Genomic DNA, 16,146 nt, shown 5'->3' with positions numbered 1-16,146 from the left:
TCACACCACACATCCAGCCATCAGGAGTCATGCTGGATCTACCTTCAACCTTTACCAGAAACTGACCAACCGCTCCTCACCTCTCCACGGCCACCTGGCCCCAGCTCCCATCCTCCCTCACCTGCTGCAACCTCCAGCAGTTCTCTGGCCTCCGCCCTTGTCCTCATGGTCTGTTCTCTGCCCAGCGGCTCCAGTGATCTTGTTAAAATATGGCACAGAGTGTCGCTCCTTTGTTTAAAAGCCTGCAATGGTTCTCATGGGACTGCATCTTACAGTGGTCCTTGAGGCCCTCTGTGGTCCACAAGCCCCCTTGCTCTCCCACTGCAACCTGTTCCGCTCCAGCCCCTCAGGCCTCCAGCCTCACTGTGACTTTGGGGAATGCTCAGGTGCCTCTACCCTTAAGGCCTCCTTGCAGTCAGTTACTTCTACCTGGAAGCTTACACGCTAGACAGCTCCAGGAGGAACACTCTCACACTTCCTCAAGTCCTTGCCCAGAGGGCACTTCCCGTTTCCAGTCACAGCCAGGCCCCTTCCCCCTACCCTGGCCCAGGCACTCCCTGACTCTTACTGTCCCCTGTAGTTTTGATTTTCTTCTTTCCTTTTTCCCTTCCTTCTTTCTACCTTCCTGTTTGCCTGCCTGCCTGCCTTTTTTCCTTTCCTTTCTTTCCCTTTCTTCTCTTCCTTTCCCCTTCCCTCTTTCTTTCCTTTCCTTTCCTTTTCTTTTCTCCTTCCTTCCTTCCTCTCTTTCTTTCCTTCCTTCCTTCCTTCCTTTCTTTCTCTTTCCTTTCTTCCCTCCTTCATCCCTTCTTTCTCTCCATTTCTCCCTCCCTCCCTCTCTTCCTCTTTCCCTGCTTCCTTCCTTCCACAGCTGTGATCATTTTCTAACAAACCACACAAATGAATGGCTCACTGTGTTTGCTGTGGACGTTCACGATCTCACTGTGCCCTGTCTCCCTGCATACCTCCCTCCCCAGCACATAAGCTCCATGAAGGCAGCAATCAATCTTTGCCTGTTTTGTTTACTGATGTATCCTGAATGCCCAAAACAGAAGTTGGCATGTCACAAGTGCTCAACACCTATTTGTTGAATGAATGAAGGAATGAATGAAAGAAGGAGTCACAGGGATTCCAAAGGGACTGCCAGGGACCTCTTCTTTACTGGATTCCTAGCTTGTCCTACAGTTTGGGTGGCCTTTGCACATTCTCCTGGTGGCTGAAGTTCCTGCCACTCTGAACTGAGCTTAATGTGCTACTAGGGTCAACCCACACCCTGCTGGCCACTCTGAGTACAACAGTGTCCATCTCAGGGGTGGGAGATACCATTGCTCCCTAGTTGTGCCAAGCCATCCATTAAGCCACTAAAACGGCAGGGCCTGAGCCCGGCACATGGACTGACTCTTCATTTCCTACTTGGCAGGAGGCATTACAAGTACAGACCAAGAGAAAAGTCTACCAAGGAAAGGGAGAAGAGCAAGTTGAGGACACCAAAGAATCTTGTTTGGGATCTGCAGATAGCAAGAAGAATCTTTAATAAATAAGACTCCCATTAAAAATAACTTCATGGGTTTTAAAAAGTCATTTTCAAATGAACAGGCACTAAAACTTCTGATTTAGGACAGAAGACTGAAAATACAATTTTTTTCATTGTCTTTTTGTCACTAAATACATAGGATTTTGTGTAGCTCCTCTTTTATTTGCTCATGTAAACCCAGTTGATTCACGGGGTATTTTGTTTTTCTAAGGCATAATTCTTTTAAGTCCACTTATTTCTTCCTATGCCTACTGATATGGTCTGGCTGTGTCCCCACCCAAATCTCATCTGGAATTATAGTTCCCATAATCCCCACGTGTCATGGGAAGGACCAGGTAGAGAAAACTGAATCATGGGGGCAGTTTCCCCCATCCTGTTCTCACTCTCATGAGTGAGTTCTCACGAGATCTGATGGTTTTATCAGGGACTTCCCCCCCTCTCTGAGCACCCATTCTTCTCCTTGCTGCGCCATGTGAAGAAGGAAGTGTTTGCTTCCCCTTCTAAGTTTCCTGAGGCCTCCCTAGTCCTGCATAACTGTGAGTCAATTAAGCCTCCTTCCTTTATAAATTACTCAGTCTCGGATATGTCCTTATAGCAGCACGAGAACAGACTAATACACCTACTTTTCGTATTTAGTATTTTGTGCTACCATATCTATAAAAAATTGGGTTGTTAATATATACAATTCTGGAAGTGCTGTTAATATGAGCAGATCTCAATGTGGACATTCAGGTTAAATGATCTTCAATTGTCCCTCCAGCCAGAGAGAACACAGGAAGATGCTGGGCTTAGGTCTTGACTTCCATATGCTTGTACATTCTGCCAGAAAAGAAAACAGAAAAGGAAAATGGAAATTGCATGTATATGGGGCCATGCCTGGTTTGGTGATCTCAGCTATCTTTTCTGCACATGGCCTCGCTAGCCTTCAATCTCAATCTCTCTCTCTCCCTTCTCTCTTCCCTTCTTTCTCTCACTCCTTCCCTCCCTCCCTTTCTCTCCCCTTTCTTCCTTTTTATGTCCTTTGCGTGTTCTCAGGCCCACTTTCACGTCTGTCTTCTATCAATGAGGATGACTGACTCTGGAACCCCAGGACCAAACATCTCAGGCAAAGCAGAGAACTTACCCAGACACAGCAACATTTATTGTTGCTGACTAACATTTATTGAGCACTTATTGTATACAAATGCCAACGCCTTACCTTTACTAAGTCATCTAACCCTCCTATCAACCTCATTTTAACAGATAAGGAATCTGGAGTACAAAAGGGTTACATCACTAGCCAGAGACTAACTGGCAGTGGCAGGGGAAAGTAACTGACATGAGATGATTTTGTATTTGAGAGTATTTTGCAAAATGTAAAATCCTATACAAACTTAAGCATCAGAGCTCTGTTATTCGTGCATCTCTAGGGAATAGGAAGCTTAGATGATTTCAATACTTGAATAAAATATTTTACTGCATTCATAGCTTACAATATTAAAATAATGATATTGCGGGGTACGATGGATGAACAGTATCATCAGGGGCTTCAACAGCAGCTCTTCGGAGCTCTTCTGGGTAGCAGATGTGACAGCTACAGCAGTCAGGTTCTCCTAACCCACAACAGCCCAAAACTATCTTTGTTGTGACCACCCGACAAATGAGGAAACGGGCTCTCAGGCTCAGTTACTCACGCAATGGCGTCCTCCATTCTTCCAGGCCCTGACTTGTGCTCCACAGATGCATTGTAAGTCGTCTTGGGCTTTTTTCCCAACAGCTGCTCATATCAGGTTCCATTTCTCCTCCTGCTGGAGAAGCCTCACCAGGTCCTGGTGCACACAGGAGGGCTTCCCTGACCACCCCAGGCCCAGAGACCCCATTCTCCCCCATCTCACATACACACACACACGGACACATTCAACCTCCACACACACAAGCACACATCACACACACACACATCATATACACTCCCTCACCACACAACACTACACACCACACATCACACTCTCAGACACACACATCATATACACCCGGATGCAGACCCATACCACGATCACGCATCAGTTATGCGGTCATTTGCCTCCGCCGCTTGCGCGATCGTGTCGCAATCCGCCGCATCATATCGGGCCTGCCGATCCGCGTATCCTTGCGGTCATTGCTCACCGCGTGCGGTCGTAATCCATACCACCTTCAGATATCACCCGTCCGCACGATCTTCGGACCGATCCGTATCCACCATGCTCACCGTCCGCATCGAGGACCTTACCGTCATTGCCTCCTGCTGCCTGTCCATCGTGCCTGACCTTCGTTATCCTGCGATCATGAGGACCGCCACGTTCTTTTCCGCGATCGTGTCCACCACTCACGATCCAGAGACCGCATCCGTACTGCCGATCCGTATCCACCCTTCCTTCATTCCTGGGTTTCCTTCCACCTTCCTTCCTTCCTTCTTCCTTCCATCCATTATCTTGTTCCATTCCATTCCATCTCCATTCCTTGACCAGTCCTTCACCCCTCCCAGGTTCCATTCACTGTGTCCTTCCACTACCCCCACCTAAGGGTGTATAGGCTGAATTCGCCGGCTGTCCCAGTCTGCTCCATCCAACCTCCCCAGCCCGACCTGTCTGGAGGACCCGGTGACTTCCATCCCGAATGCCGTTGGACATTTTCTGAGACACAGACTATGGCTGGCTGCTTTTGGCTGGTGGCCCCGTGAAGCCAGCCAGAAGCAGAACCCCTGGACACTGACTCAGTTTCCCCAAGACTACTTGACTGAGGGAGGGCTCTTCAACCCTGGCAGGTTTTTCTCAGACACTCCCTGTTCTCCTGGTCCTCACCCCACCACCCCACCTGCATCCTGTGCTCTCCATCCCCACCAGGAGGGAGGAGAAAACCAATCCCAGTGGTGCCCACATCTGGAATTATCTCCCTGGCGCTCAGGTCGACAGCTTTTCCAAGAACACTCGATGTGAGCACCTGTAGCCTCTGCTTCTCATTTCCTCCTAAGAGGAGCCACTGGGATGCCATGAAGGAAAGCATACGGAGGGCAATGGAGACTCACGGATTAATCCTTGGAATTCTGTCCCATGACATCCCATGCTCTGACCTTGTGGCACAAGGGCCTTTGGACGCCGCAGGTGGTCATAGAGGCTGACAGTGCATGCGCCCCATGTTGAGCCGGTCTTCCTCTAAGCAGCTACAGTATCAGCTCATTGAATCTCCATGACAGCCCCATGTTGACCAGGCTTCTTCTAAGCAGCTACAGTATCAGCTCATTGAATCTCTGTGACTGCCCCATGTTTACCTGGCTTCTTCTAAGCAGTTAGAGTATCAGTTCATTGAATCTTCACCACAGCCCCATGTTGAGTGGGGCTTCCTCTAAGCAGCTACAGTATCAGCTCACTGAATCTCCGTGACAGCCCCATGTTGACTGGGCTTCCTCTAAGCAGCTACAGTATCAGTTCATTGAATCTTTGCAACGTCATGCAAGGCAGATCTAACAACTGTCACCCCTTACAGATGAGGAAACTGAGGCACAACTGGCTACTGGCAGAAACTGGTTAAATGCTCAATGAGTAGTTGTTGAATCTTAGAATGAAGGAGAAGCTCGTTCCGCTCTGCAGCAGCGGCAGGGAGGGGCTGCCCTGATCCACCCACACGGTCTTTGAGCATTTGGAATCATGTTGGGAGAGTGAGGTTGCTTTTCACAGGGGACGCTGCAGTGTCTCCCAGGGATGGTAACCTTTCTGAGAAGCAGCACCAGTTAGCTTGCAGAAGGGGGGACGTGACTGTTCTGCATGTCCCTCTCCACGTACCCCCACTTGGAGCAGCAGCAGCTCTGTCATTGAAGCTGCATGAAATGCCTTGTGTCTGAGGAAAATGAACAGTGTCTGTTTATCCAAGATGAATCTACCCTAGATAAGAATGTATCAACCTCAGACCACATTGTGTCTGCAAATATTTTTCTCCACTTCCCAATTGCTTAATGGACAAAGGGGGTTTGGGAGAGCTGGGGAGAGTTGGGCAGTTCTCACTGAGCACCAGCCCTTTTGCTTGAGCCTGTAGTTTTTGTCTACATGGCTGCAGAGACTGGCCAGGGTTTTGTCTGCCATCCACCTTCAGAACGGTGGAAACAGTTGAAAAGAACATTGAGGTGAAGCTTGGGCTGGTTTGTAACCAGGTATCATCTTAGAAACTCTCCTTGCCCGTTTCATGGCGAATGGTCACTTTTTCTAGGCCTCCTTTCTTGTGTGGGCAGGGGTCAGCATGCACGGGGCTCCTTTTTAGAATATTGGTGCAAATATCACATCAGTTTGCATAAGTTAAGTCTCCAACTGCTTTTTCCTCCTGTGAATCAAACTTGCTTTTTTCCTGGCTAGAATATTGCAAAAGCAAAACAAACAAACAAACAGAAAAAGATGCGGGTTGGTTCGCCTGCTTGTGCACATTTCTTTCAGTGGGGTCAATGAATCCCCCATTGTTTGCTCCTACAAGCCCCTTGTTGTGTCCATGGGTAGCCCTGTACCAGGTAATGAAAGGATTTCTCTTATGTTTCTGTTCTTTGTTTTCAAGGAACAACGGAGATATGGTGTTTTCAGACAAGGGAATAAATTCCCGGAAGCAAGTGGCCAAGGAATGAAAATCCTGGAGAACAAAGTGGAATAAACCCGTATTCAACGGTTCCTGTTGATTTTCTTTCCTCCCTAAACACTGACCTCCTGCAGTCTTCACCAGCAGGTATGCCCATTTTCCTCCCTACACCACCATAGCCTGTAGGTCCCTAACTTCCAGACCCTGCTCAGGGTTAAATAAGTTGGACACTAAACAGACTGTGGGGGGTACCATGTCTAGCAAGTCCATGGGAATGAGAACCCTTGGATTGTGCAGTCCACACCCTGCACAACTGTAGGCTACTTTAACTCTGGGCTCAGAGCCATGTGAAAATGCCAGCTTTATTATGCTAATTAGACTAATGATCTGCTGACTTTTTGGAGTAAGAGGCTTTGACCTCCCTGCTCAGCACAACCAGAACGAGGGAGCTTTCAGAAGACAACAGCACCTCAGGGGGCCCCCAGCGGCCTCTTCTGCCCCCAAGCTGAGGAATATGTCCAAAAATTGCCAACTCAGGCTGGGGGTTGGGGGTTGTCAGCTGGGCCTGCAACCCTCGTAGGTGTCACCTGCTTCATTATCCTCTCCTGGCGGGGTGTTCTGGCCTCTGGAGCATCTGGATGGGTTCCAGGATATAAATGTGACACTGTCTTTGCATTAAACTAGTAGAGCTGAATCCCTTGAAAACACTCATAGCACGATGACAAGGTTTTGGCAGCTGCAGTCTTGAAGACCAGGAAGTGAGGTGGGTAAATACCTAGGATGTACAGCCTCATGGCTTGTCAGTGCCCCTAGAGCGGGAGCCTCAGCAGCTGGTTCCAGTTCCCGACTAGTGCTTGGCTGGGTGCTCCTGGGGGCTCGCCTTCCCTGCTCGGGTGCTCCTTGTCTTTTGAGGGAGGGAAACGGTATCTACCAGGGGCGGTGAGGGTCTCTCTGAGTACCACTCTGCCACTCTCTGCTGGGGTCCCTCCATGCTCTCTGTCCCTGTGGCTCCCCCAACCCCATGCCCATCTGCTCCCTTCTCTGCCATCGTCCTCCCTTTCACGGCAATTGTCCCGCTGTCCCTTCACAGTCTATCTCTCCCCTGAGCCTCTGGTGGTGTGATTCATCTCCCTCTGGTGGACTCAGGGCTGGCCATGTTGCTGCCTGCAGCTTGCACTAATCATAATAGCAGCTACAGCTAATACGTGAATTGCTTTTCAGAGTTCAAGGAGGCTTCCAGCCTCACAATGCCCTTGGATCCTTGCAATAGTCCCTTGAAAATGGTAGACTTTGGATGCTTTTATACATTTATGTAAAAATGTATTTTACATTTATAAATGGATGCATTTATTTGGTTTTAATAAACATATTACTTTCTCAGGAATCACATATTTTAAACAGACTTTTTTGTTGATCAATATACAATAAAGCTTTTTAAGAGTTTATATAATCTACACTAAATCTTTCACAAAAGCTAGGAGTAGAATATGAGTATAATAGCACTAATTACTCTAATTTTCTCTTTACCATAGGGCAAGAATAAATACCCTGCATTTTTATAGTGCTTTATACTTCATGAGAAAAAACCAAACCTACATTTAATTCCCAATATAATAGGCTCTTCCAGCAATCTTTTGAGGTGAGTTAAACAAGACTTACTATCTCAAGTTTATGGGTGGAGGAAATAAAGGTTTATATAAGTGAAATAATTTGTTCAGAGTTGCAAATACCTGGTAGATAGCAGAGGTAGAGTTTGATGAAAGTTTCTGACTTTTAAAATGATACACCTCAATTTCTTTCTTAAAATTACGTTTTTTTTTTGACATAGATACAAAAAGACAAGTGCCTACATATGGTCCTCCTCAAACGCTGCCATTCACCATCCAGTTTTCTCATGTCCTGCAGGAAAGGATCCCCCACCCCACCTCACCACACAACTTTTTGACTTTCATTTCTCACTCTTCTCTCCGGTTGCTTCCATGGAAGCAGATAGGCTGACCACAGTCTTGGGCAGCTCCAGTGTGCCTGGTGTGGCGCTGTGCACAGAGCTGAGTGGGTCTTGCAGGTGGCAGAATCTGGCCTCACCTCATGAGTAGGCAGGGAGGGCTTCCTGGACAATTTCTCATATTTGCAAAATAAATGAGGATGGGGGCTGGGCACGGTGGTTCACACCTGTAATACCAGCACTTTGGGAGGCTGAGGTAGGTAGTTTGCTTGAGTCCAGGATTTCAAGATCTATATAAATAATAATAATAATAATAAAGCCAGGCATGGTGGCACATGCCTGTAATCCCATCTACTCAGAAGGCTAAGGCAGGAGGGTCACCTGAGCCCCGGAGGTCAAGGCTACAGTGAGCCATGATTACACCAATGCACTCAGCCTGAGCAACACAATGAGACTCAAAAAAAAAAAAAAAAAGAAAGAAAGAAAAGAAAACAAAAAAATCATCTGTGGCTCATGCCTGTAATCTCAGCAATTTGTGAGCCTGAGGTGGGTGGATTGCTTGAGTTCAGGAGTTCGAGACCAGCCTGGACAACATAGTGAGACCCTGGCTCTATGAAAAATACAAAAAAGTAGCCAGGCGTGGTGGTACACACCTATAATCCCAGCTACTTGGGAGGCTGTGGTGGGAGGATCACCTGAGCCTAGGAGATTGAGGCTTCAATGACTCAAGATGGCACTGCTGCACTCCAGCCTGGGTGACAGAGCAAACCCCTGTCTTGGAAAGGACAGGACAGGACAGGACAGGACAGGACAGGACAGGAAAGGAAAGGAAAGGAAAGGAAAGGAAAGGAAAGGAAAGGAAAGGAAAGGAAAGGAAAGGAAAGGGGAAGGGGAAGGGGAAGGGGAAGGGGAAGGGGAAGGGGAAGGGAAAAAATGAGAGTAGCCACATGATTCTGTCATTTAAATCTCACAGGGTAACCGAAGCAAATCATCAGTGCCTGTCCTTGAACTTGGTGAAACTGTCTCAGCCTCATGACCTGTGGTACTGGACAGAGACCACAATACCTTGTCTACCCGGAGTGCCTGGAGCACTGTCTGCAGTTAGCTCCTGGAGGCTTGTCCTCAGTAGGCTTAGGGCATGAGGAGCCCTGGAAAGCCCAGGAACCCATGGAGGGCCCTGGAGAAACAGCACCTGTGGCTGAGGGGTTCACAGGCCCGACAGGATCCACTCGGGTAGGAGCTAAAGGCAGAAGCGAGGAGGGGTGGATGTTGAAGCAGAGGTACACTTGGGATTGGGGAGCCAGTGAGAGAAAAGCGGAAAATGAGGGGACTCGGTGATGGGATGGGGTCATCTTATGATTCGTCCTTGCTGAAGTTGGAGTGCGTACTTTACCCCAGTTGCTACTGAGCTCACTTTGAGATCTAAGGAAGAGCTAGAAAGATCAGTTTTGTGACTGCTGTCCTTTCTTCTTGTCTGTACTTTGCTAACCTAGCTCTGAATGCTTTGGTGCAGGAAACATTTATGTCTCCATCCAGCCTGGACGAGTGAAGCTGCCAGGGTGCCTCTACTCCTCCGGCAGAAGGGGGCAGGTGGAGTCATGCTTCTCCTCGGGGCTTCCTTCGGAATAGTCTGTCCCACTGGGGCTTGATCAGCGTCCCAGTTTCCTGTATGCCTTCAATCTCCAAACTGTGTTCGGGAGCATTTTTTAATGTTTATTTTTAACTCAGATGCCCTCCCTTACTTCTCTCACCATGCAGTAACTCCACAATCACAGCTGCTGGAGGAATTCACCTCCATGTCATCACGATCCCCCAGAAGCATTTGCTTCCCATTCTTGCCTTGAAAGATGTGAATCGTAAACACCGGTTTCTGTAGGCACCACTGATTTCCTGATTTAGTTTTGATCAACCTCTGGAGGAGGAAATGCATTCAGCATCATATTATACATGGTAGGTTGGCGCTATAGGAAGAACAAGGACTTGGAAGTCAAATAAGGCTTAGAGCAATCCTGTCTGGCTTTCAGACTTTGAGCAAAATTTCTTGGCTTCTTGGGACCTCAGTTTCCTCTTCTGTAAACTGGGCATGTCATCCTTCCCTCACAGATAAACAAGAGGAAATACACTGTCCCGCATAGGCATGGCACCCAGGGCTTGGCACTTGGGGGGCCATCCATGGGAGCCCACTTTCATGACCCCTCTTCCTACTGGGGGGTGTGGGGGAGCCCTGGGAGGCAGGTCCTGCTATCTGTTGAGCATCACCTTCTACCCCTGAGGGAACCCGGTGAGGCCCTTTGAGCTTCCAGGGGCAGGTGGCCGTATTCTATGTGATGGGTGCTTAGAAGTGCTTTCCCCAAGGCATGCACGTGCTCTTGGAGGCAATGGCACCTTGTGTGCTCCAGGAGCCTGCAGAGGTTTACAAGGCACAGTGCGGTGCTCAGGTGCTCACTCCTTTCCCCCAGGGAACACCCCTTCTACCAGTTTCCAACATTGGGCTTCTAAAGAGAAAGGCATGGCCAAATTCCCCTGAAGGCTTGAAGAGCCCCTGACACTCCACTCAACACACCATTTTGCTTTCTCCTGGGAAAGGGGTGGAGTTCATAGTCCAGGAGTATCACTTTTATTCTCAGATCAGCTCTAGCAAAAGTCTGGATGCTCCATTCCCAGCCAGGAGAGATGGTGGGAGTCCTGCTTTAGTTGGAAATGAAGCTTCTTGCTTTGCAACACATATGAAAGAAGAGAAGCAGCAGCCCAGCTCCTTCGTTCCTCGAATGAGATAACGAAGTTGGGACTCATGCCTCACTTACACGTGCCTTACCTGTTGATTAAGAATTGTTGTGGGCCGGGCGCGGTGGCTCACGCCTGTAATCCCAGCACTTTGGGAGGCTTAGGCGGGTGGATTACAAGGTCTAGAGATGGAGACCATCCTGGCCGACATAGTGAAACCCCGTCTCTACTAAAAATACCAAAATTAGCCAGGCGTGGTGGCGCATGCCGGTAATCCCAGCTACTAGGGAGGCTGAGGCAGGAGAATTGCTTGAACCCAGGAGGTGGAGGTTGCAGTGAGCCGAGATCACACCACTGCACTCCAGCCTAGAGTGAGACTCTGTCACACACACACACACACACACACACACAAAAGAATCGTTACGGATTGAATCGTGTCCCCCCCAAATCCATGTTAAAGTCCTAATTCCTAGAATCTCCATATGTGACCTGATTTAAGGATAGGGTAATTGCAGATATAGTTAATTAAGATGAGACCATGCTCAGTAGAGTAGGCCCCTAATCAATTATGACTGGTGTCCTTAGGAAAAAGAAGAAATCTGGATATAGACACAGACGTACACACATGCACACATATGGAGAAAACTGTGTGAAGATGATGGCAGAGCCAGAAGGATGCCTCTACAAGACAACGGACACCAGAGATTGCCAGCAACCACCAGAAGCTGGGGGGGCCAGGAGCTGGTGCTCCCTCCAAGCCTCAGGAGGGACCAGCCCTGCCCACACCTTGATGCTGGACCTCCAGCTGAGAGAGTACATTCCTGTAGGAAGAACAAGGACTTGGAAGTCAAATAAGCTTAGAGCAATTCTGCCTAACTGTGGGACTTTGAGTAAAATTTCTTGGCTTCTTGGGACCTCAGTTTGTAAATTGGGCGTGTCATCCTTCCCTCATAGGTCATCAAGAGGAAATGCACTGTCCTGCACAAGCATGGCGCCCAAGGCTTGGCACTTGGGGGGCCACTCATGGGAGCCCACTTTCGTGACCCCTCTTCCTACTGGGAAGAGTAGGGGAACCATGGGAGGCAGGTCCTGCTATCTGTTGAGCAGCACCTTCCAACCCTGAGGGACCCCAGTGAGGCCTTTTGATCACCAGCAACCACCAGAAGCTGGGAGGGCTGGGAGCTGATTCTCCCTGGAAGCCTCAGGAGGGACAGCCTTGCCCACACCTAGATGCTGGACCCCCAGCTGGGAGAGTACCTTCCTGTCATTTAAGCACCCCCAGCTTGTGGTACTTTGTTATGGCTGACCCAGGAAGTAAACACGACAATTGTATCTGGGGGTCAGCCCCAGCCCCTCATTTCTGTCCTGGGGAACGCATAATGATGTAAGAGCCCACACTGCCTCATAGCAGAGGCAACCTGGCCATTGTCTCGGCCACGTCACCAGGTGTCTGTGACACATTCCTGCACCTCTGACCCTGGCACCTGGATGGGGGTTTCTGGGCTGCTGGGACTGCAAGGATCCCCATAGGGCAGAGGTTGGGCACCCTATGGGTATCTGGGCATGGGTGAGAGGGAGAAACAAATGGTACAGTCTCCAGTGGGCATTGGTCCTATACTTTCTGGCCAGCGAGGGAATCCTCCCATAGGCAGGTCTGAGACAGTTTTCTGAGTAAGATCTCTTTGGATGGAGAAGTTTTATGGGGGAGAGACAAGGTTGCAAACAACTGATTCAAGCCACGTCCTTTCTTTCCCAGGTGAGGTCACCTGCAGAGGTCATGCTGCCGAGTCTCAAGTCCCTGCTTATAATCAGGAAGTGGAGCTCTCTTTTTCCCACGCTGCTTTCTTTCCAGAAATGCCCCAGATGCATCCTCCCCTTCTCTTTTCTCCACATGAAGATGTCGCTGGCCATCTTCTCTGGTTTGCTTTCCAACACTGAGCACCAAGTGCTTCCAAGGTCATGATGCCCTGGGGCCGAGAGCTACTTATGTGGGCATTTATAACCAAACAAATATTGAAATGGCCCGCAAAGCAAATGTTAGTGGTGACCAACAGCAGTAAAACTGGGGACATGGGACCCTGCACCTTCTTGAATGTCCCCCACGAGACCCCAGGCCGACCTTCAGGTTTTCCAGTGTGCTCAGAAAATCCTCGGTGGTTCCCACCCCCAGCTTAGTCTTTCAACAGTCCTCGGACTGAAGCAAGGGACAGGGAGGGAGTTATCCAAGATTTTCTAGCATGCCAAGAACACTTGCTGTGGTGGAACCTGGCACATACTGGCTCTTTGACACATGTGTATTGGTCTCCAGTAGCCAGAAGCATCTCTGAGAGCCCTTGCCCTCCAGTTGAAATGACAAATGGAAGGGAGTGGGTTCTGGAAGGCCCCAGGTGGGCTGGGGTGGGTTCTGGAGACCATCTTCCAACTCCTTTTCAGGAGGAGGGTTGGTCAGGTCAGCTCTGTGGCCACCTGGGCTCTGGAAGGGTGAGATACAGGCAGGTGTGGGCCACAGGAGGAAGAGCACCATGTGTGGGTGAAGCCCACAGCTGCAGCCAAAAGGCCCTGGGAGGGATCCTGGCTCTGACATCTCCCAGCCATGTGGTCTTGGGCAAGGTCCCTGACTTGGACCTCAGCTTCCTCATCTGTAAAATAGGCAGAACAGTAATACCGACTTTGTAGGTTGTGTAGAGTTCATATACATCAAGCACTTACCCCAGTGCCTGGCAGACCACATGCCCTAAACACACACATCTGTGAAATGAATCCATCAGTAAGCAGCTGGCGGTGTGGGGCAGAGAGGCAGCTGCCTGGCGGAACCGGCTGACAGGAGGATGAGTGTGTGGCAGGAGGAACACTCTGCACAGAGGACACTAGGTAGCGTCACCTGTCTCTTACCCTGTGTCTCCACTGGAATGGAATGTCAGACTCGCACCATGCATTCCTTTCCCTGCCAAAACGCCTCCTCTGAGCAGTGAGCAAGAAAGTTGTTCGAGTGGATAAAGCCAAAAGCCCATTTGGCAAGAGTGCTGTTTTGGAAAATGCTTAGCGGTGTGGGTTGGGATGAGGTTTTCTGTGCCTTTCCATTATTTCTTCAGCTTCATGAAACCCTGACTGAGCTATGCCCAGCAGAGTGAAGGCTGGGCAGCAGATGGACAAGATTTTCTCAAACTCCTTTCTGAGCCAATTTCAAAATATAGAGAGGGAAAAATCCTTGTTTTCTCTTTTCGGTTTTGAGAGGTTTCATATGCAGACACAAGTTTAAATTTTGGTTTTTTGCGCCCAGTGAGGTGTTTGGAGATGGCGGTACTGGAACAGGAAGAAATTTATAAGCTTTGGGGAATTTTTCCCCCCAATGCCCATATCCTTCTATAATTCAAGAAGTGAATGGGTAGCGTTTTTGTTTTTCTGAGAGGGGTGGCAGAGGGTAGAGAGAGTGAAAGAGAGAGAGAGACAGAGAGACTACATAGAGATGTCCAAAATGAATACAGTAAAACCCAGTTTGGATTAATTCTGCAATATTAAGTAGGCAGCCAAGCATTTGGATCTGCTTAATTCTTATCTAAGTCTCCAGTTGACTGATTGATTGAATGAGTGACTTATGCAACATGCACTAGCCAGACACTGGTCTAGGGCACAGGAATTCAGCAATAAATGAGACAAGACAAAAAAAAAAAAAAATGCCCCTGTGAATCTGACTTCCTTCGGCAGTGGTTGGGGAGCTGTGGCACAAGGCGGGGCCACATCCAGGCCAGCCCATCCATGTAAGCCACAACCCACAGTCGATGGCCAGGGAACTTCCAATTCCTTGCGCAGTCTCTGACTGTGGCCCCACACTCTTGGCTCCCTGTGCAGATAACAACCCCCACCCGGGTTTAATCCAGGCTGAAGCCATAAGGGAAATCAAAAGCAGCCATCCCCACCGTGGAATGTTTGAAGACTTCCGGGTCAAGAAAAGTCCCAGTGGCAAATGTCACTCACCCACACCAAGCAGGATGCAGCCTGCTGGGCAGCATCTGACGCATTAAACTCCCTGCTCTGTCCAGTTCCTCATGGTGCAGACTCTGCATGTCACGGGAATTGGGGACTTTCCAGTCCCATGCCTGGGAGTTACCCATAAATAGGTGAGTTGGATGTCTGCTACCGTCTTTTATTTGCTTCCAATTTAATGATATTTATCCCTCAGGGGCATTGCTCAATGAATCCTCATTCACGGTGTGTCAGGCATATGCTAGGTACTGTGGGGAACAAGGGGATATGGCAGACTCAGTTGTTCCAAATTCTAGCACGCTCTGGATCTGAAGAATTCTGGGTTTTTCAGTGATCCCAGGACTGAAACCTCACCACCACCACCACCACCACCACCACCACCACCACAAACAGCAACACAGCACGGTGCTGACAACCACGGGAACGATAGCAACAGAATACATGGCAGCAGCAGTGACATTGCTGGGCGTGGAACCCGGCCGGGAGCGTGAGTGGCTCTGCAGATGGAACCCGGCATGCTGAGTGTGGTCAATTTATCTGGCAGAATGAAAGGATGCTTTTTAGGCTAACAGTATCCTCAAAAGCCCAAACTTTCCCCATAAGAGTTGAAAAATGTGGAGGTAACAGGAGTCAAGAGAAGAAGGAAAACAAAGGACAGAGAGCCAGAGGGCTCCACAGGGATGATGATTTGATTTGGAAATAAGGGTGTAGCAGAGCTTCTTCTGCCCCAGTACAGGTCCTCAAGGCACTTCTGTTCCTTGTGTTCTTTTGGGGTGAGTCTCACTAGCTTCACAGTTGTGCACCTGAGAGTGCCCCACCTGCTCACGCCTGCCCCTCTCGCCTCCCACCCAGGGCTTCCCTGCTGTCACCATGCAGGGTCCTCCTTAGAGCCACTCCCACACAGTGTGACCTTCTTTGAGGACTGGGTGGGGTGGGAGCGTGTACTTTCCAAGGGATGCTCCCGAGAGGTTTATAAGGCTTCCTGGGATCACACAGGCTGTTGCAGAGTCCACACTGACGATCGGCCTCTCAGCAGCCTCCCTCCACCCCCGTCCCTCCCTCCTGTCCCGGGGTTTGTGCTCATCAGTAAAGCAATAGCCCAGGAGCACTCTGCCTTGGGAATCTGGCTCCAACCTGGGGTGCCCGCAGAACCCATTCCCTGAGACCTGCCCTGTGAAGTGGGATCTGACACACTCCAGCGGCGGCCATTGCTGAAGGAGCAAGCACGCCCGTGTTGAAGTGCACTGAGGGTCTTACCAACATCAGGAGAATTTTTTACTGCAGACTCGTCATGACGATGCCCATTTTGTAAATGAGAAAATGGAGGGAGAGGATAAAGAACTGGCCTAAGGTCTCGCCATTGTTCATTGTTGAGTGCAGGACTGCACGCCAT

At 49.4% G+C, this 16,146-nt stretch overlaps 1 long non-coding RNA gene across 4 annotated transcripts; it reads left to right on the top strand.

Annotated features, from left to right (window-relative positions):
* Positions 1–1,733: 1,733 nt before the first annotated feature.
* LOC101022888 lies at positions 1,734–11,683 on the top strand. 4 transcript variants are annotated; one of them, XR_002520800.2, is made up of 5 exons: positions 1,734–2,067; positions 6,083–6,247; positions 6,788–7,739; positions 9,019–9,995; positions 11,355–11,683. It is a non-coding gene; the product is annotated as an uncharacterized LOC101022888 (long non-coding RNA). The 4 variants fall into 4 exon arrangements; XR_002520799.2 differs by having other exon boundaries at positions 6,083–7,739; positions 9,019–9,278; positions 9,559–9,995; XR_002520798.2 differs by having other exon boundaries at positions 1,737–2,067; positions 6,083–6,863; positions 7,633–7,739.
* The last annotated feature ends 4,463 nt before the right edge of the window (positions 11,684–16,146 follow it).

This window comes from Papio anubis, chromosome 4 (assembly GCF_008728515.1).
Source record: "Papio anubis isolate 15944 chromosome 4, Panubis1.0, whole genome shotgun sequence".
Classification (NCBI taxonomy): domain Eukaryota; kingdom Metazoa; phylum Chordata; class Mammalia; order Primates; family Cercopithecidae; genus Papio; species Papio anubis.
Note: the sequence above shows the minus strand (reverse complement) of the source record. Positions and strands in the feature narration are given on the sequence as shown.